The following is a 20824-nucleotide window of genomic DNA, read 5'->3' as shown; positions in this document are numbered from 1 at the left end:
TTCATAGTTGTAGCAGCCAGAACTTCCTCCTCTTTATGGGGCTTCACTGTACGACATCTCGCTTTGTGTTGTAAGACCATGTTCACACGTTACATAAATACTGAGGTTTTTATTTTCTGCAGGTGTCTGCACCCAATTACGCAATGATAATTTTTTCAGATTATCGCATTTTTTGTGCTTTCCCTCGTATTTGATGTGTATTTGGTGCAGATGCCGAATTTTTCATGTGTTTTTTAAACTGCAAAAAAATCTTTCATTCTGCATTTGTAAAAGTCAAATATGGTGAAGGTTCTATGTTTGAGGTGGTCTTGCTGCCTCTGGCACTGGGGGCCTTGACTGTGCAAGACATCATGAAATCTGAAGATTACCAAAGGATTTTGGGTTACAATGTAGTGCCCTGTATTAGAAAGCTGGGTTGGTGTCTTAGGTCATGGGTCTTTTAGCAGGACAATGACCCCAAACATACTTCAAGAAGCCCCCAGAAATGGATCAAAACAAAGTGCTGGAGTGTTCTGAAGGGGCAGCAATGAGTCCGGATCTAAACCCCATTGAATACCTGTGTAGAGTAGAGATGAGCAAACCTGAGGTTCGGTGTTTGTACCAAACACAGACTTTACCATACAATTAGAGTTTCGGTGCTTTATGTATGAACATCACTCGTGCATGCATCTCTGTGCTCAGCCAGTACAAGCTGCTTGCAGTGTTTGAACGGCGCACACTGGCTGTAAAAACAGCATGATAAGATGAAGTGTGCAGCAAAAAAAGAAAAATAATATTAATAATGGAAAAACAACGCCCACCTGCCCTTGGAATTGATCTGTTTATGACTGGATGTATGTGGGCGGAGACCGGAACTGCGCTATTAGTGACTTCAATTGGGGTAAAGGGTAAATCTGGAGGAAGCCACCGAACTGAACTTTAATGGGTCCACTCATCTCTAGTGGAGAGATCTTAAAATTGTTGTTGGTTGAAGGCCCCTAAATTTCCTCCTGTGCACATATTGTCTTACCTCTGTGTGTGCAGTGAGTTTGAGTTTTCCTTATCTATTTGTGTGGGATAAACCACTCCTGTCCCAGCCCTCCCTGGGGGTTATAGACTAGGGCTATTCAGGAGCCATACTTAGAAAGGTGGCCCAATCATCATCACCATTAGACATATCTTTAGGAACAGCTAGGGCCACCCTAGCACCCTAGGGTCAGTGTAGGTGCCCCTGTTCCAACTTACCTCGTCACACCCCGTAACACCAGCCCATTTTTTTGTGTGTGTTCAGCTGTAACACACAAAGGAAAATAATATATGTATGACACCTGTCTATACACTCAATCAATCACACTCCAACCTTTCCACCATGGCCAAGAACAAACAGCTGTCTATGGACATCAGGGATAAAATTGTAGACCTGCACAAGGCTGGGGTGGGCTACAGAACAATAGGCAAGCAGCTTGGTGAGAAAGCAACAACTGTTGACACAATTATTAGAAAATGGAAGAAGCACAAAATGACTGTCAATCTAAGTCTGTGTGGGGCTTCATTCAAGATCTCACCTCGTGGGTAAGGATTATTCTGAGGAAGGTCAGGAATAGTAACACGTTACTAACACACTACGCCGTCATGGATTGAAATCCTCCAGGGCACGCAAGGTCCCCTTGCTCACATTAGCACATGTCAAGACCTGTTTAAAGTTTGCCAATGACAATCTGAAGAGGCATGGGAGAAGGTCATGTGGTCAGTTGAGATCACAATAGAACTTTTTGGTATCAACTCCTCTCACAGTGTTCGGAGGAAGAGGAAGGATAGGTACACCCCAAAGAACACCGTCCAAACCGTGATGCATGAGGGTGGAAACATCATATTTTGGGGTTGCTTATCTCTAAAGGGACTCAACGACTGCACCATATTGAAGGAGGATGGATGGGGTCATATATCACAAGATTTTGGCCAACAACCTCCTTACTTCAATAAGAGCATTTAAGATGGGTCGTGGCTGGGTCTTCCAGAATGACAATGACCTCAAACACATAGCCAGGGCAACTAAGGAATAGCTCTGTAAGAAGCATTTCAAGGTCCTGGAGTAGCCTAGCCAGTCTCCAGGTCTGAAACCAATAGAACATTTTTGGAAGGAGCTGAAACTCAATGTTGCTGTCTCATGAGAGACTCGAAACCTCAAAGATCTGGAGAACATTTGTATGGAGGAGTGGGCCAAAATCCCTGCTGCAGTGTGTGCAAACTTGATCAAGAACTACATGAAACGTCTGACCTCTGTAATTGCAAACAAATGTTTCTGCACCAAATATTAAGTTCAATTTTTCTATTGTATCAAATACTTATTTCATGCAATAAAATGCAAATTAAGTGTTTCAAAATCATACAATGTGATTTTCTGGATTGTTTGTGTATCATTCTGAAAGTTTTCCTACCTACAAAAAATGGAAAGGTCTGTAGTTTTTTATCGTAGGTACACTTGAATTGTGACAGACAGAATCATAAAAAAATATATACAGTGGATCCTTGCTTAACGAGAACAATCCGTTCTGGGACTGTGCTTGTTAACCAAGTTACTCGTTCAGCAGAGCAAGATTTCCCATAGGAAATCATTGCAATGCAGACAATTAGTTCCACAACTAGTTAAATGTCCCATCCTGGTCCCCTATTCTGTCATTCCACACATGCACAAACGCACACAAACACATACAAACACACACAAACTCACACAAACACACACAAGCACGCACGCAAACGCACATATTATATGCTCACCTTACCTTCCATTCCATCGCCGGTCTCCTGGGACTTGCTGTTCTCTGGTGCCGGCCGTGTATCGGGTTACCATAACGACGAGGGAGGAACTTCCTGCCAGAGCGCTGATGTCAAAGGCAGGGCCGCTTGCCTCTGATTGGCCAGCGCGCTACCTTTGAGTAGCGATGACAAGAACCCGGAAGTTCCTGCTTCGTCGCTATGGATGTGTGGCGCCCTGGACTAGCCAGGTCGTCATAGGTAACACACACAAACACCCCCACCCCTGGACAGTAACATTAGTCAGTCACAAAACCCTTGTTGCCTCCCTCCAGTGTCTGATGTCCACACCAGGTGGGGTGGAGTCAGGCGGTTGGCCCCACCCACCGAGGAGTTCACAGGCCTGGAGGCGGGAAAAGTGTCAGTTGGCAAAAGGAGTTGAGTTTTGGAGGTTGAGGAGTAAACACTTGGGTGTCTGGGTTTGTTGCCCAGGCACTGACAGCAAGGTTGGCACACGGTGGTGGCCGTCTGCAGGAGTGGTGGAGCAACGCGTAACCGTAGGACCGGGGTCGGGTGTTGGCCCGCCGGTACCGACCGGGGGGCGAAGTGAAGCCAGCACACACAGGCAGGGCCATCGGACCCCGACCAGGCTTGGAGCCGCCGACAACAGTCAAATCCGAATGTGACTGGAACCCCAGGGGTTTCCTAACAGCTAAAGTCCCGATTGAAGTCAACTGTCTGTACCGTGAGGGTATACAGCCACCGCCAACGGCTAGAGACCCAAGGGCCAGCGTCTGTGGGAACAACGGACTCCTCCGGCACTCATACACCGGGGAGCGGACTACCGTTGGGAAGCCACGGTAGTCAAAACAGAACACAAAGGTGCAGGGCGAAACAGCCACCATCACCTGTCCAGGGAGAGATACAGCAGCCAGCAGCGGGACCCGTCCATCCAGCCGTTTGGTTTACCGGAGACTTTGTGCCTCATTTGCTGAGTGAGTACACCCGTGCCATCCGGCACTGCGCCGCGCTGTCCCTGCAACCCTGCACCTCACCGACCCTGCCTTCTTGTCACATCACCGGGCCCCGGGACCACCAACCCCTACCCACGGAGGGGGAAAACAACATCCTAGCTGCTCCCTACCATCGCTCCCGGGATCCCCGTCACCAGCAGCGGTGGTGCCCATCTTCACCACAACCCGTGGGTGGCGTCACGGACTAAATCCCCAAACCAAATCACGTCCCATTTCACTCACGGGTGAGGAGCGCCGCTCGAGCCCCCGGATCCGGCCCACTGCTCGAGCCATCGAGCAGCAGCAGCAGCAGTGCCGGACCCGAGCGTTAGCGAGCGCAGCGGCGCCCCGCTGCGATGAAACGGAAGGTACACATATTATATGCTCACCTTACCTTCCGTTCCACCACCGGCCTCATGGTACTTGTAGTTCGCCGCGAGCACGTCGCGATGTACCCAGGAACTGCAAGAACCCTGAGACCGGCGGTGGAACAGAAGGTAAGGTGAGCATAATACTGTATGTGTGTGCGTGCGCGTATGTTTGTGTGTGTTTGTGCATGCTTGTGTGTATTTGTGTGGACTGCAAGTGCGGGTCAGAGCGCGGTGGATGGACGAAACCGGAAGTGTCTGAGGTGAGTAATTTGCTCTTACAGTAAAGCTTTCTCGTAAACCGGGTTACAAATTTACAGAAAGCTTTGCTTGTTAAGCGAAATTCTCGTTAAGTGGGTTACTCGTTAAGCGAGGTACCACTGCATATAGTTCAAATAGGTACAATTAATTCAGGTAATGAGTGCAGAGTAGGAGCTTCTTAAAGAAAAAAAATAACAGGTATGTGAGAGACAGAATTCTTGTCGGATGGTAGGTGAAAAAATACTTATTTTTTGCAATAAAATGCAAATTACTGTATTTTTTTGTGCGGGTTGCCTGCTGGCTGCCACTCTGCGGGCGGGCGGGCGGGCGAGCGGCTGTGTGGCAGGTTTCCCAGTGTGTCCACGGTCCCAATTTGAATTGATAGAGCCGGGAATCAGCGCGTGTGCAGATGGAGCTCTTGGATGAGAGCTCCATCTGCGCATGCGCCGCTCCAGGCGCCATCATTTGAACCGGGACCGCGGACACTGAGACACTCACCGCACTGGCCTGCTGCACCACTCACCCGCTGCCGCTATTGACCCGCCACGCCTGCCGCTGCCACTACTGACCTGCGGCGCCTGCCGCTGCCACTACTGACCCACCACGCCTGCCGCCACTGATCCGCCGCACCTGCTAGCACAACCTCTGCCTCCTGTGACCCCGCTTCACCACCACTGCTGTCCCCCTCCGGTAAGACAACACCGGAGTATAAGACGGACCCTATTTTTATTTTTTTTACCTTTTTTTATCTCTAAATTTGGGGTGCGTCTTAGAATTCAGTGCATCTTGTAAAGCGAAAAATACGGTAATTATTTTAAAATCATAAAATGTGATTTTCTGCTTATTTTGTATTCTGTTACAGTTGAAGTGTACTTACAATAAAGATTACAGACTTTTCTATTTTTTCTAGGGGGGAAAACTTGCAAATTTGGCAGTGTATCAAATACTTATTTTCCCCGCTGTATCTTTGTGTACAAGTACAATCTGCCTGTAATTTCATAGTAGAAAATGCACACTCAAGTAAAGAAAATTGTCCCACATTTGGGGACCAGCACGGCTCTGTACTGCACAAGTGATCAGACAGTGCCAGCTTTAAGTCCTCTAAGGGGACTAGTAAAAACAATGAAAAGTAGAAAAAAAGCTTTAAAAATAGGTAAACCCCCCAAGTTCAAATCACCCTTTTTTTGTCCCATTAAAAATTAAAAAAAAAAATTAAACATACACGTATTTAGTAGCGCTGAGTTCAGAAATGTCGATCTTTCAAAATATAAAATAAATTCATCCAATTTGTAAACTATGTAACTGAAAAAAGAAATCAAAGCACCCAAATTATGTTGTTTTGGGTTGTTTTGGTCGCCACCACATTGCAATAAAATATCAGGTGATCAAAATATCGTATCTCCACAAAAATGGTATATTTGGAAATGTTAGCTTAGGGCATAAAAAATAAGTTCTCACTTAGCCCTTGATCTCGAAAAATTAGAACATTATGGGTCTTGGAAAGTGGCGACAAAAGCGCAATGTTTTTGTACACAAATGTATGATTTTTTTTATCACAGGGGCGTGATACCACGGAAAGTATGCAAACGCCCACAGGGCGATGCGATGCCCAGGGGACTAGAGACTATCGTATTTACATAGGGAACATGTAAGCAATAAAAGATTTTTTTTTACATTCATAATACATATTATTACAAAACAGAGATGGGTAGGAAGGGGTTATTAGGCCACACATGGTCCTGCTTGTAAATTTCTAGCTATTACGGAAACCTGGATCCAGCAATCGGATACTACTGACGCTACTGCTCTCTCTTGTATTCTGGCCTAAATTTTTCACTTACAGTGGGTATGGAGAGTATTCAGACCCCTTTACATTTTTCACTCTTTGTTTCATTGCAGCCATTTGGTAAATTCAAAAAAGTTAATTTTTTTTCTCATTGTACACACTGCACCCCATCTTGTAAAAAAAAAAAAAGAAATGTAGAAATTTTTGCAAATTTTTTAAACAAAAAACCTGAAATATCACATGGTCATAAGAATTCAAACCTTTTGCTCAGTATTGAGTAGAAGCACCCTTTTGAGCTAGTACAGCCATGAGTCTTCTTGTGAATGATGCAACAAGTTTTGCACACCTGGATTTGGGGATCCTCTGCCATTCTTCCTTGCAGATCCTCTCCACTTCCGTCAGGTTGGATGGTGAACGTTGGTGGACAGCTATTTTCAGGTCTCTCCAGAGATGCTCAGTTGGGTTGAGGTCAGGGCTCTGGCAGGGCCAGTCAACAATGGTCAAAGTTGTTCTGAAGCCACTCCTTTGTAATTTTACCTGTGTGCTTAGTGTCATTGTCTTGTTGGAAGATGAACCTTTGGCCAAGTCTAAGGTGCAGAGCACTCTGGAAGAGGTTTTCTTCCAGGATATCTCTGTACTTGGCCGCATTCATCTTTCCTTCAATTGCAACCAGTCATCCTGTGCCTGCAGCTGAAAAAGACCACCATGTTTCACTTTTGGGATTGTATTGGGCAGGTAATGAGCAGTGCCTGGTTTTCTCCACACATACCACTTAGAATTATCACCAAAAAGCTCTGTCTTGGTCTCATCAGACCAGAGAATCTTATTTCTCATAGTCTGGGAGTCCTTCATGTGTTTTTTTGCAAACTCTATGCAGGCTTTCATATGTCTTGCACTGAGCAGAGACTTCCATCTGGCCACTCTGCCATAAAGGCCTGACTGGTGGAACTTTCTCCCATCTCCCTACATCTCTGGAGCTTAGCCACAGTGATCTTGGGGTTCTTCTTTACCTCTCTCACCAAGGCTCTCTCTCCCATGATTGCTCAGTTTGGCTGGACAGCCAGGTCGAGGAAGAGTTCTGGTGGTCCCAAACTTCTTCCATTTAAGTATTATGGTGGCCACTGTGCTCTAAGGAACCTTAAATACTGCAGAAATTCTTTTGTAACCTTGGCCAGATCTGTGCTTTGCCACAATCATGGCCGGCTTTAGGCATGTGCGACTTGTGCGGCCGCACATGGCGCCGATGGCCATGCTTCGGGGGGGCGCCGCAGAGAGGTAAGAAGTTAATTCCCTGCCTCTCTGTGCGGGTAGACGGCCGGGTGCCAGCCTCTCTTTACGGGCAGCCGGGTGCCTGCCTCTCTGTGTGAGCGGCCGGGCGCCTGCCTCTCTGTGCGGGCGGCCGGGTGCCTGCCTCTCTGTGCGGGCGCCGACCACTTGTCTGTGCGGGCGGGCGGCTGCCTGCCTCTATGTGCGGGGGGGCGCCGCAGAGAGGTAAGAAGTTAATTTCCTGCCTCTCTGTGCGGGTGGACGGCCGGGTGCCAGCCTCTCTTTACGGGCGGCCGGGTGCCTGCCTCTCTGTGCGGGCGGCCGGGCGCCTGCCTTTCTGTGCGGGCGGCCGAGTGCCTGCCTCTCTTTGCGGGCGCCGGCTGCTTCTCTGTGCGGGCGCCAGCCACTTGTCTGTGCGGGCGGGCAACCGCCTGCCTCTATGTGCGGGCGGCCGCCTGCCTCTCTGTGCGGGCGCCGGCCGCTTGTCTGTGCGGGTGGGCGGCCACCTGCTTCTCTGTGCGGGCGGCCGCCTGCCTCTCTGTGCAGGCGCCGGCCGCTTGACTGTGCGGGCGGGCGGGCAGCTGCCTGCCTCTCTGTGTGGGCGCCAGCCGCTTGTCTGTGCGGGCCGGCAGCCGCCTGCCTCACTGTGCGGGCGGCCGCTTGTCTGTGCGGGCGGGCGCCTGCCTCTCTGTGCAGGCGCCGGCCACTTGACTGTGCGGGAGGGCAGGCAGCCGCCTGCCTCTTTGTGCGGGCGCCAGACGCTTGTCTGTGCGGGCGGGCAGCCAGTCGCCTGCCTCTCTGTGCGGGCGCCGGCCACTTGTCTGTGCGGGCGGGCCGGCAGCCGCCTGCCTCTCTGTGCGGGCGGCCGCTTGTCTGTGCGGGCGGGTGGCCGCCTGCCTCTCTGTGCAGGCGCCGGCCGCTTGACTGTGCGGGCGGGTGGGCAGCCGCCTGCCCCTCTGTGCGGGCGCCAGCCGCTTGTCTGTGCGGGCGGACGGCCGGCCGCCTGCCTCTCTGTGCGGGCGCCGGCCGCACGTCTGTGCGGGCGGGTGGGCAGCCGCCTGCCTCTCTGTGCGGGCACCGGCCGCTTGTCTGTGCGGGCGGGCCGGCAGCCGCCTGCCTCTCTCTGCGGGCGGCCGCTGGTCTGTGCGGGCGGACGGCCACCTGCCTCTCTGCGCAGGCGACCGGCTGCCCCTCTCTGCGGGCGACCGGCTGCCCCTCTCTGCGGGCGACCGGCTGCCCCTCTCTGCGGGCGACCGGCTGCCCATCTCTGCGGGCGACCGGCTGCCCCTCTCAGAGGGCGACCGGCTGTCCCTCTCTGTGGGCGACCGGCTGACTGCCTCTCTGTGCTGGAAGCCGACCAGCTGGATATCTGTCTTTGCGGGCAGCGGTGGCTGTGTAGAGCAGGGCGGTGTGGCTGATGTCCCAGATGCTCTGGGTTCAAATGATGGTGTCCAGGGCGGTGCGTGTGCAGATGGAGCCTTTAGCTCAAGATCTTGTCATTGAACTGAGAGCTCAATCTGCTCCGGAGGCTATTTCTTTGAAGCCCGCACCGCTGACAGAGCATCTGGGACACCCGCCGCACCAGCCTGCTCCACACAGCCAGCACAGCTTCCGCTGCCAGCACAGCTTCTGCTGCCAGCACCACCACCCCGTTCCCACCGCCGTGCCTGCCTCCTGTGACTCTGTGACTCTGCTCCCTCTCCTCTCTAAATTTGGGGTGCGTCTTATAATCCGGCACATCTTATAAAACAAAAAAATATGGTATCTGCTTTTGTTACCATCAAGGATATGTGATTGTGTTCCTGGTGTGGGCATCATTTTCATGCAAGGGGTGTTGTGTGTGTGTGTGTGTGTGTGTGTGTGTGAGTCCTTACATAGTAGTATATTAATATGCACCATTACTGTAAAATGTCACCTCCTTGAAGAATAACCACATACACCCTTTGTAATAAAATGATGCCCCACTCCAGTCCATAAAAGGGAAGTCCACTACTTGGACAACCCCTTCTCATTCCCCTTGTTTGCTACAGAAAAATAAAGAAAGCTATACGCCCCTCCAGTGCAGCCTCGGTTCCAGCGATGTCTAAAACTGCGTTCCTGGGACATCTGTGACATTGTTATGACACACGAGCCCCAAAAGCAATCAGCGCCGGCTTTCTTATGCCCACCTTTGGATATTTCGGCAGAAATTCAGTATAGCGCTCACATCCTGCTCAAATGTCTGAAGGCGGAGAGAGAGACACTGGGCACTGTTTGGTCAAGGGGCCTCATGGAACGAAGCTTTAGACATCGCTGGAACCGAAGCCGTACCGGAGGGGAGTATAGCTTTATTTCTTTTTCTGGGGCAAACAAGGGGAATGAGAAGGGGTTGTTGACATCCGTTTTATGGATTGAAGTGGGGCATCATTTTATTACAAAGGGTGTATGTGGTTATGCTTCAACAAATGGAATGAATAGGGGTTGTCAAATTTAGTGGACAGCCCTTTTAAAGGGGCTGTTCTTTTAGTAAATGTCTAACCTAAGGTGTAGGTTATTCTAAAGAAATTATAATGCTGTTACGCAAACACCGTAAATTAAAAAAAAAAATCTTTGGGAAAGATCACTCCAAAAATGTTTTTTAGTCTTACTGAAAACACAAAAATGGAATAAAAAGCCAACAAAAGTCCTATGTGAAGGAATAAGCCCTAAAAGCTCTTTTGAACAAAAAAATTTAAAAAGTTACAGCTCTCAGAATATGGCGATGCAAAAAGAAAAAATTTTTTGTAAAATATTGCTTTTAGTGTGCAAACGTCGCAAAGTATAAAAACTTGTATAAATCTGGTATAGCGTAATCGTTCTGACCCGAAGAATAAATCAGTCATCACTTTTATCGCATGGTGAACTGAGCAAAAAATGTAAAAGAATAAGCGAATTGCTGGTTTTCCCTCAAAAATCTGAATAAATAGCAATCAAGAACTGGTATGTACCCCATAACAGTACCAAAAATCCTTCAGCTTATTGCGCAAAAAATAAGCTTCCACACAGCCCTGTTCACTCCAAAAAGAAAAAAGTTACAGTTCTCACAATATGGCGATGAAAAAACTTTTTTTTTTATAAAAAAAGCATTTTCACTGTGTGATAGAAGCTGAACAAAATAAATCTGGTATCAATGTAACAGCACTAACAAAGAGAATCTGTCAGCAGGCTTCTGCTACCTCTCCAGAGATTACTGACTGCATCCGTTCAGACATATTCTAAGATTTAAGATTTTAGGCCTGTTTTGCATGTAAAGCGCATGTGTCCCTCTGTGTGCCGTGATTCACAGCACACGTGGGTTCTCAATGTGCAATCCGTGATCTGTGATACATGATAGCACATGGAGATAAACTCACCTGCCCCCGCTCCTGCTGTCCATGGGGCTGAACTCTCCAGCTCTGCTGCATCTGGCCGCTGCTGTGTCTCCCCTCTGTAAGTACTTCCAGGTCGGCTGTGCCATGCATAAATGAATATGCATGACAGTAATTAGCCGGGCAGGAAGCAGCAGCCAGCAGAGGCCGGAGACAGCTGGAGAAGTTGAATGTAAAAATCACTTTATTTTCAATGTCAGTGTTTTTCTGGTACGTTTCACGGATCACAGCATAGTCTGGTCTGTGGGACATCAGTGATGCCAGAAAAAAGCGGACATGTTTCTGTGCACAACAGATAAAGCATGTGAGCAACAGGGAGTACCTGCCTAAAAAAGTGCTGCAAATACACCATAGCAAAGGGACATAAGGGACATGATACACAGCAATTTCAAAATGATTTTGCTGTGCACATGTTGTGTCTTTGGTTAATTATTTTAGCTGCTGTAGGCTTCAAAAGCCATGAAACGGCTAAAAGAAGTAACCTTCTCATTCGTGGGGCAGCTAAAATTGAAAGAAGCCACTCGCTCTATATACTTAACCCCTTAACGACCCATGACGTACTAGATACGTCATGGATCGTGTGCCGGTAAGCCCCGCCCCCTGCCGCCGGCAGGCGGCGGCGATCGGCGCACATATCAGCTGTTATCAACAGCTGATATGTGTGCCTGCTAGCCGCGGGTGGAATCGCTTCCACCCGCGGCCATTAACCCCTTACATTTCGCTGCCAAAGTCTTGGCAGCGATATGTATATGGGCGCCGCCATGACAGTGACTTACCCCGCCTCCACCGGAAGTCACGTGACATGATCACGTGACTTTCGGCGGTTGCCATGGTAGCACAGGGTCATGTGATGACGCCTGTAGCTAACATGAGTCACTTCCTCTCAATGCCGGAATACAGCCGGCATTGAAAGTGAAGCAGCAAATCTGCAGTTCTCAGCTCTGTAGCTGAGATCTGCAGATAGTGCAAAGCGATCGGATTGCTGATCGCAATAGCCCCCTAGGGGGACTAGTAAAATAAAAAAAAAAAGTGAAAAAAAGTTTTAAAAAATTTAAAAAAAATAAAAAACCTAAAAGTTCAAATCACCCCCCTTTCACCCCATTGAAAATTAAAGGGTTAAAAAAATAAAAAATACACACATATTTGGTATCGCCACGTTCAGAAATGCCCGATCTATCAAAATATAAAAATAAATGAATCTGATCAGTAAACGGCGTAGCGGCAAAAAAATTCCAAACGCCAAAATTACGTTTTTTGGTCGCCGCAAATTTTGCGCAAAATGCAATAACAGGCGATCAAAACGTAGCATCTGCGCAAAAATGGTACCGTTAAGAACGTCAGGTCGAGACGCAAAAAATAAGCCATCACTGAGCCTCAGATCCTGAAAAATGAGAACGCTACGGGTTTTGGAAAATGGCGCAAAACGTGCGCCACGTTTTTTGGACAAGCTTGTGAATTTTTTTTAACCCCTTAGATACAAGTAAACCTATACATGTTTGGTGTCTACAAACTCGCACCGACCTGAGGCATCATACCCACACATCAGTTTTACCATATAGTGAACACGGTGAATAAAATATCCCAAAAACTATTGTACAATCCCACTTTTTTTGCAATTTTTCCGCACTTGGAATTTTTTTGCCGTTTTCCAGTACACTATATGGTAAAACTTATGGTTTCATTTAAAAGTACAACTCGTCCCGCAAAAAACAAGCCCTCATATGGCAAGATTGATGGAAAAATAAAAAAGTTACGCCTCTCGGAAGAAGGGGAGCAAAAAACAAAAACGCAAAAATGGAAAGTGCCCGGGGGCTGAAGGGGTTAAAGGACACAGAATACCGTCATTGAATAGACACCAGTAATGAAGCCAGTAACAACGGCGCATACATATAGACTTTCAGGATGTTTTTTGCAAATGATTTTTATTTTTTTTTTAATAACTAAATTGCAGTATACTTAGGGCGAGGCTTTTTTGTCATTTTACAGTACATGAAAAAAACAAACGCAGCAGAAAAGCAATACAACCGGGCACCGGGGTCTTGTGATCTGCAGCCAATCAGCGGCTGCTTCACTATCCCTCTTTCAAAACTGTAATCCAGCTGCTGCTGTTTTATGACTTCCTCTGAATGTCAGTTTTAACTAAAGGATGAGAGAGTAAACCAGCTGCTGATTGGCTGCAGGTCGCCTGTGACATGGTTTGGGGGCACCAAAGGGTAATTTGGCACAGGGTGCCATTTAGCCTAAGGCCGGCCCTGTTCACAATTCTGTCTCTAAGCTCCTTGGACAGTTCATTTGTGCCGCCCCTGCAGTGGTCGAACCGCTCAGATCTGCTGTGGCTCGAGGGTCTCCGGATCCAGGGTCTCGTGGCCACTCGAATGTAAAGGGGGGGTATATACAGGGGATAAGAGTTTGTGACACCACTCGTAGTTCGCGGTAAGGGGAGTACCGCCACTGCCGATGGGAGTAACCGAGGGAGATGGAGTGGGGGCAGCCCCGGGACTCTGGATGTTGGTGTTGGGGAGCGTGGTGCGGATTGGAAGCAGGGGAGGACCATGTACTTACTCAGGCAGTGTTGGTGATGATGCGACCGTAAAGTACACTCTGACAACAAGGTAAACCAAGTGTCTGGGTGCCGTTACCCTCTTGGGGGAACCCGTCCCGGTATCTGTCCCCTATAGTACTGCCGGGTGGTCCGGAGCCTGCCTCCGTGCACAAATTTGAAGTGTTCTTGGTGGCTCGTTGGCAAAAAGCTGTCCGGGCCCCGCTCCTAACTTATTGGTAGTGGAGCTGTGCTCTCAAGGGCTCACGCTTGGGATTTCTGTGGACTGCTTGGGTTGGAAAGCCCTGTCCCCCTCATTGCGCTAGTTCCCCTGATCTCTGAGCTTCTTGGGGACAGCCCATAAAGTCACTATCCTCCGTAGGTTAATTGCCGGGTTGCCTGAAGCTAATCCCCGACCTAGGGTCCAGTACCCCGCTGTGCTTTTGGTTCCGGACCGGTTATTAGACTCAGATGCCTTCCATGCTCCAAGACCGGGTCCAGGCACCCATCCTCAATATCCTGCGACCGGGTCTCCGACTCCTTCAGTCCCAGACCACCATCTGCGACCCAACCTCTAACTCCCAGGGAGCTCCAACTCCCCTAGCTCCTCACTCATCGAGGGCTACTACTCAACTCCACTTCCTCCCTCACTGACTTCCTCCCTCCAGCCTGCTGGCCCCTAGGTGGGCGGCCCTATTCCAGCTCAGAAGCTCTCTGGTGTGTCTGACAGGGTGAGGTGTGAGGTGTGGTTCGGATTTGGATGCTGATGGAGGCAGTACCAGAGGTTGATAACACAGAACCATGGGGGGTTGAGTCCTGCACTAAGAGATAAAGAGTGGGCAGTACCCTGTGACGATCAGACTAGTCCAGGGGCGTCACACATTGAATGTCAGACCAAATGAGAATCATGAGAACAATGTGAGCTGTGAGTTTTTATATAGAGAGGTGTGTGCCTTTCCAAATCAAGTCCTATCAGTTTAATTAAACACAGCTGGACTCCAATGAAAGAGAATCACAAGAAAATTGACAGCATGTGAATTAAACAAGTGTCTGAGCAAAGGGTCTGAAGCAGGGCCACCATCAGGGCATTACAACCATGACTGGTGTACCGGACCCAGTGAAGAGGGAGGGCCGGGGTAATTACTTAGCTGTTTTAAGCCCAGGCCGTGACCTCCTCTTAACCGGGCCCAAGTCTTAGCCACAGCAGGGGAGACCTTGTCATATTTTAGTTTTTCTTCTTTAAAAAAAATTACAATCATTTCTACATTTGTTTTTTTTTTCTCTCAAGATGGGGTGCAGAGTGCACATGAATGAGAAAAATAAATTAACTTTTATTAAATTGAATTTATCAAATGGCTGCAATGAAACAAAGAGTGAAAAATTTAAAGGGGTCTGAATACTTTCTGTACCCACTATACCATCAGACCTGAGAACAGACCAGGTGGAGGTGGTAATCTGTTCCTTCCAACAAACTTTGCATTTCATGTTAGACCCCCAGTACCTTCACTTATCTTCCCTTCTTTTGAGGTCCATACTATCAGACTTTTCCAGCCCTTCTCCCTGCGAGTGGCTAATGTGTGTTGCCCTACAGGACTCTCCCCCATCAGTTCCTCAATCACTTTGGTATCAGGCTTCCACACTTGATAGCCTGTGACAGCCCCATTCCCATCATGGGTTACTTTAACTTCCCTGTTGATGATCCCATCTGCTACTCATCATTTACATCTAACTTCCTTTCTTTTCACAACTTGAGGACAGAAATGCAATGGATCTAATCTTCTCCCGGCTCTGCTCAATGCATGATTTTACTAACTCACCTCTCCCACTCTCTGACCACAACCTTCTTACATTCTCTATTTAAAGAACTGTCCCCCACTCAGTACAGCCCACTTACCAAACTTATAGAAATTTATGCTATTCATACCCAGAAACATATGAAGAATTTGCAGCCTCCATTGGCCCCAGTCTCCTCTCTCTCATGTCCTGACTTTGCTCTGGAACATTATAGTAAAACACTGAAACAAGCTTTTGCTTAAAACATAAAACTCTGCCCTTCACCATGCCAAACAAGCGACTGCACCAATCTCATCACCTCACTATCCAACAATCATAAGTGCCTGACACTTTTCATTCCCACCTCAGTCCTAGAGTGCAGGCCTCAACCACCACCCTCAATGCTGACAATCATTTTAAAGAAAAAATTGTCCATATCAGACAGGACATTTTCTCCCTTTCCCTTAACACCATGTATTCACTTCCTTCCTGCACTTCATCCAGCTCACTTTCTGTCTTTGAACTGGTCACGAAGAAGTTACAAGTAGTGATGGGCGAACCTGCAGATATTCTGGATCGGTGGGTTTAACCAGATTTTAAAAATAAAACCTGGTTCGGGATCGGAATTAATTCCGAATATCGCTCAGTCATTGAACCCATAAAAGTTTATGGTGACCCGAATATTGTGCTTTAAAATGGTGGCAGAAAGAGCTAGGGGCTTAGAGCAGGTACGTTATATTCACAGAGTATCCCGCGAAGCAGTAACACTACTTCTGGGGCTGCTTATTACCCTCATATATATTCACTGCTTCCTCCGCCCACCGGCAGTCCTGGCGTCTCTGGTTGAAGTCAGATCGCGTCCCTACCATGTGTGACAGTTTTTGTGACAGCTTGGAATCACACACTAAATAAAACAATAAAAAAAACATTTGGTATCGTTGCGTTTAGAAATGCCCGATCAAAATATAAAATAAATTAATCTGATTGGTAAACAGTGTAGCAGGGAAAAAATTTCAAACACCAAAATAACGTTTTTTTGGTCACCGCAACATTGCATTAAATGCAATCACAGGCGATCAAAATGTCGCATCTATCCAAAAATGGTATAATAATAAATGCCAGCCCAAGATGCAAAAAATAAGCCATCACCGAGCCCCAGATCCCTAAAAATGAGAACGCTATTTGTCTCAGAAAATGGCGACAAAAGCGCTATTTTATTTACCGTATTTTTCGCTTTATAAGACGCACTTTTGTTCCCCCAAATTTTGGGGTAAAGTAGGGGGTGCGTCTTATAAGCCGAATATACGGGGGGGGGTAGATAAATATGTACACTGCAGGGTCCAGGGGAGGTGGGGGAAGCAGCTCTGGAGTGCAGGGGAACTCTGCGGGCTGCAGCCTTTGATCTCCTGCTCCCGCTCATATAATATGCACAGCCGCTGTCCATCTCCGGTGGTGCTGAAATCGCACGCAGTGAGGGGCTGGAGCAGCGGTGCATATTATATGAGCCTGTGCCCCCCTGTGATGGCACATGCCCCCCCTGTGTTAGATTTGGCCCCCAGGCTGCTGCTCATTCTAAAATAAAAAAGCTTTACTTACCCCCTCCAGCGTTTCTCCCCGTGTCCCTGCTTCCACTGTGATCAGGCAGGCAGAGATCTCAGTCTGCTGTGCCGATCACATGACCGCACTGAGAACCAGGAAGTAAGGAACAGAAGCACGGAGGGAGACAGGAGGGAGATAAACGCTGGAGGAGGTAAGGAAAGAGGGTTTTATTTTACTATGGGCAGCAGCCTGGGGGCGATATCTAACACAGGGGGACTTGTGCGATCTATAGGGGCCATGGGCAGCACTATGGGGGCGATATCTGACACAGGGGGACTTGTGCGATCTATAGGGGCCATGGGCAGCACTATGGGGGCGATATCTAACACAGGGGGTGCGATCTATAGGGGCCATGGGCAGCACTATGGGGGCGATATCTAACACAGGGGGACTTGTGCGATCTATATAGGGGCCATGGGCAGCACTATGGGGGCGATATCTAACACAGGGGGACTTGTGCGATCTATAGGGGCCATGGGCAGCACTATGGGGGCGATATCTAACACAGGGGGACTTGTGCGATCTATAGGGGCCATGGGCAGCACTATGGGGGCGATATCTAACACAGGGGGACTTGTGCGATCTATATAGGGGCCATGGGCAGCACTATGGGGGCGATATATAACACAAGGGGACTTGTGTGATCTATAGGGGCCATGGGCAGCACCATGGGGGCGATATCTAACACAAGGGGACTTGTGCGATCTATAGGGGCCATGGGCAGCACTACGGGGGCGATATCTAACACAGGGGGACTTGTGCGATCTATAGGGGCCATGGGCAGCAGCATGGGGCGTTATCTAACACAGGGGAATGTGTGCAATCCATAGGGGACCATAGGCAGCACAGGGGAATGTATGCAATCCATAGGGGGCCATAGGCAGCACAGGGGAATGTATGCAATCCATAGGGGGCCATAGGCAGCACAGGGGAACGTGTGCCAAAGGGGGCTATATTCAATATAAGAGGGCCATATCCAGATTAAGGGGGCTAATTTTAGGATGGGGGGCTATGAGGGACATATACCCTATATGATTTGTTAGAGGGACACTGGCATTATAAGATGGACCCCATTTAACATTAAAAAAAAATAATTCTCTTTTCCTTCACCAAATTTGGGGGTGCGTCTTATAATCAGGTGCGTCTTATAAAGCGAAAAATACGGTATTTATTTTTTTCAAACCTCTGAATTCTTTTTCATTATTTATATAAAAGTAAAACTATACATGTTTGATAATTGGCGAACTTATACTTACCCGGGGAATCATATTCCCAGTTCAGTTTTTCAAAATATTGAACACTAAACAAGAAAAAACAACAACAAACAATCGTGTAATTTTCAGGGTTTTTTTTGCAATTTCACCGCGCCTGCATTTTTTTCCCATTTTCCAGTACAATATGTGGCAGAACAAATGATGTTCAAAAGTGCAATTCGTCCTGCAAAATACAAGCCCTCATATGGCAATATTGTTGGAAAAAATGAAAAAAGTTATGACTCTTCGAAGTAGGGGGGGAAAAATGGAAAACGGAAAATCGCCCGGGGGTGAAGGGGTTAAAACAGGGGAAATAAGATCTCCTGGTGTGGACAGGTAATTAAAACTGGTATATCTACTGAGAAACAGACAGTGATAGCTCTGGAAGAAGGGGAGGAAAAAATGAAAACAGAATATTGTCTGGGGATGAAGGGGTTAATATTGTATAGGGAAATTCACAGTGAGGGTATCATATTGAGCATATTGGGGGTTACGGTAGGGGTAAAATGATTATTGTGAATTGACTTTGGCGGCATCATACCAGGTGGAGGGCCACCTACAGTGTGCAAGCCATGGAAAATACTGTATATGATACTTTGTTGGACACTAAAGGAGCATCACTACTTTTGTGTAAAATACATTTCTCTCTCTTCTGTCTTTAAAAGTTGTGAATTGTACTTTTCATGACCACACTAAATGATTTTGTGAGCAGTTTGAAGGAGTTTCCAATTCAGACTTTTAATTTGGGACCAATCATTTGTTTGAACGCTCCTGGTCACCAGGGCTGTGGAGTGGGTAAGGGGTGCTTCACACACAGCGAGATCGCTTCTGAGATCGCTGCTGAGTCACGGTTTTTGTGACGCAGCAGTGACCTCATTAGCGATCTCGCTGTGTGTGACACTGAGCAGCGATCTGGCCCCTGCTGTGAGATCGCTGCTGGTTACACACGGCCCTGGTTCATTTTTTTATTGTTTCTCTCCCGCTGTGACGCACAGATCGCTGTGTGTGACAGCGAGAGAGCGACGAAATGAAGCGAGCAGAGAGCAGGAGCCGGCATCTGGCAGCTGCGGTAAGCTGTAACCAGGGTAAACATCGGGTAACCAAGGTGGTTACCCGATATTTACCTTTGTTACCAGCCTCCGCCGCTCTCACGCTGCCTGTGCTGCCGACTCCTGCTCTCTGCACATGTAGCTGCAGTACACATCGGGTTAAAGGGAACCTGTCAGCAGAAATTTCCCCTAAAACCTAACAGATTCCCCCTCTGCAGCTCCTGGGCTGCATTCTAGAAAGGTCCCTGTTAGTATTGTGGCCCCTTTCTGACCAAAAAAAAGACGTCCCTTTGTCACGTGATAGTATTTTGAACACGCCCCTATCACGTGACAAAGGGACGTCATCCCTGGAAGCAGCCCATACAGTCTAGCATCTACACTGAGCACAGTGTGACCGCTGGAGAGGTTTGCGCGGTCACGAGATTATGGGCGGGTACTTGCTGATAACAGTCACAGTCCCGCCCATAATCACTTGTCTGCGCACACGTCACCAGCGGTCACACTGCTCAGTCCCGTGAGACTGGCACTGGGCATGCGCGGGGATGGCTGGAGCAGTGGGCGGCGTCCAAAAGTATGGAAATCAGCGATGGGGGTGGCATACAGGACCAGGGGGCAGAATAACAGCCATCAGGCTGCCCGCCCCCGTGTCACATTTATAGAATCCGAAGCCAAAAAGGTACCTCTTTATAAACTCTTTTTTTTGGTCAGAAAGGGGGCACAAAAATAACAGGGACCTTTCTAGAATGCAGCCCAGGAGCTGCAGAGGGGGAATCTGTTAGGTTTTAGGGGAAATTTCTGCTGACAGGTTCCCTTTAATTAACCCGATGTGTACTGTAGCTAGGAGAGCAGGGAACCAGCGCTAAGCAGTCTGCGCGGCTCCCTGCTCTGTGCACATGTAGCTGCAGTACACATCGGGTAATTAACCCGATGTGTACTGTAGCTAGGAGAGCAGGGAGCCAGCGCTAAGCAGTGTGCGCGGCTCCCTGCACATGTAGCGACGTTATGATCGCTGCTGCGTCGCTGTTTTTGACAGCTAAGCAGCGATCATAACAGCGACATACAAGGTCGCTGTTGCATCACAGAAAATGGTGACGTAACAGCGACGTCATTGTCACTATGTGTGAACCCAGCCTAAGCCAAACCTCCGACTCCTCAATTTCACTGATTCCGACTCCGTCATACATGACTCATGTTTGTGATAAATTTACTGTAGTAAAATGGTAACATCAGGCTTTTAATCATTATTATGATGCAATAATCAAGGGGTTTAGATAGAACATAAAATACATTTATTGGAATACAAGTTTATATACCATATTCCTGCACCAAATATGCATGTCCTGGCAAAAAAAAAAAATTGCATCAATACCATATCGTGTTTTAATGCATATTGTTTTTGCAAGAAGATGCAGATTTGGTGCAGGAATATGGTGTATAAACCTCAGCACCAAATCTACCAAATCTCTCGGCAAAAAAAAAAGTGGTTTTCTGTCAGGAGATGAAGGTTTGTGAACTCAGTTCACCTGAGGTGAGGTCACTGAGTTCAATGAGGTCACCTGACATCAGTTTACTTGCAGTCACAGGTGGGGTACCGTGTGAACCCCCATTTTTATTTTCCTTTTCAATTATTATTGTGTCTGTGCATATTCTGCAAGAGGAGGAGGGACATTAAATTATATTGGGGACCACTGTGGTGGTCTCATAATGTATTGGGAGGCATAGTGAGCCGATTATACTGTATTGGAGAGCCCACTACTCTTGTGTAAAATACATTTCTATCTTCTCTGTTTTTAAAGGT

At 47.9% G+C, this 20824-nt stretch overlaps 1 protein-coding gene across 1 annotated transcript in view; it reads right to left on the bottom strand.

The window, feature by feature from the left end:
• Positions 1 to 20824, bottom strand: part of LOC142311966 (uncharacterized) — a 244957-nt gene that overhangs the window by 99114 nt on the left and 125019 nt on the right. The gene's annotated exons all lie outside the window — the stretch shown is intronic.

The sequence above is a fragment of the Anomaloglossus baeobatrachus genome, chromosome 5 (assembly GCF_048569485.1).
Source record: "Anomaloglossus baeobatrachus isolate aAnoBae1 chromosome 5, aAnoBae1.hap1, whole genome shotgun sequence".
In the NCBI taxonomy this organism is placed as follows: domain Eukaryota; kingdom Metazoa; phylum Chordata; class Amphibia; order Anura; family Aromobatidae; genus Anomaloglossus; species Anomaloglossus baeobatrachus.
Note: the sequence above shows the minus strand (reverse complement) of the source record. Positions and strands in the feature narration are given on the sequence as shown.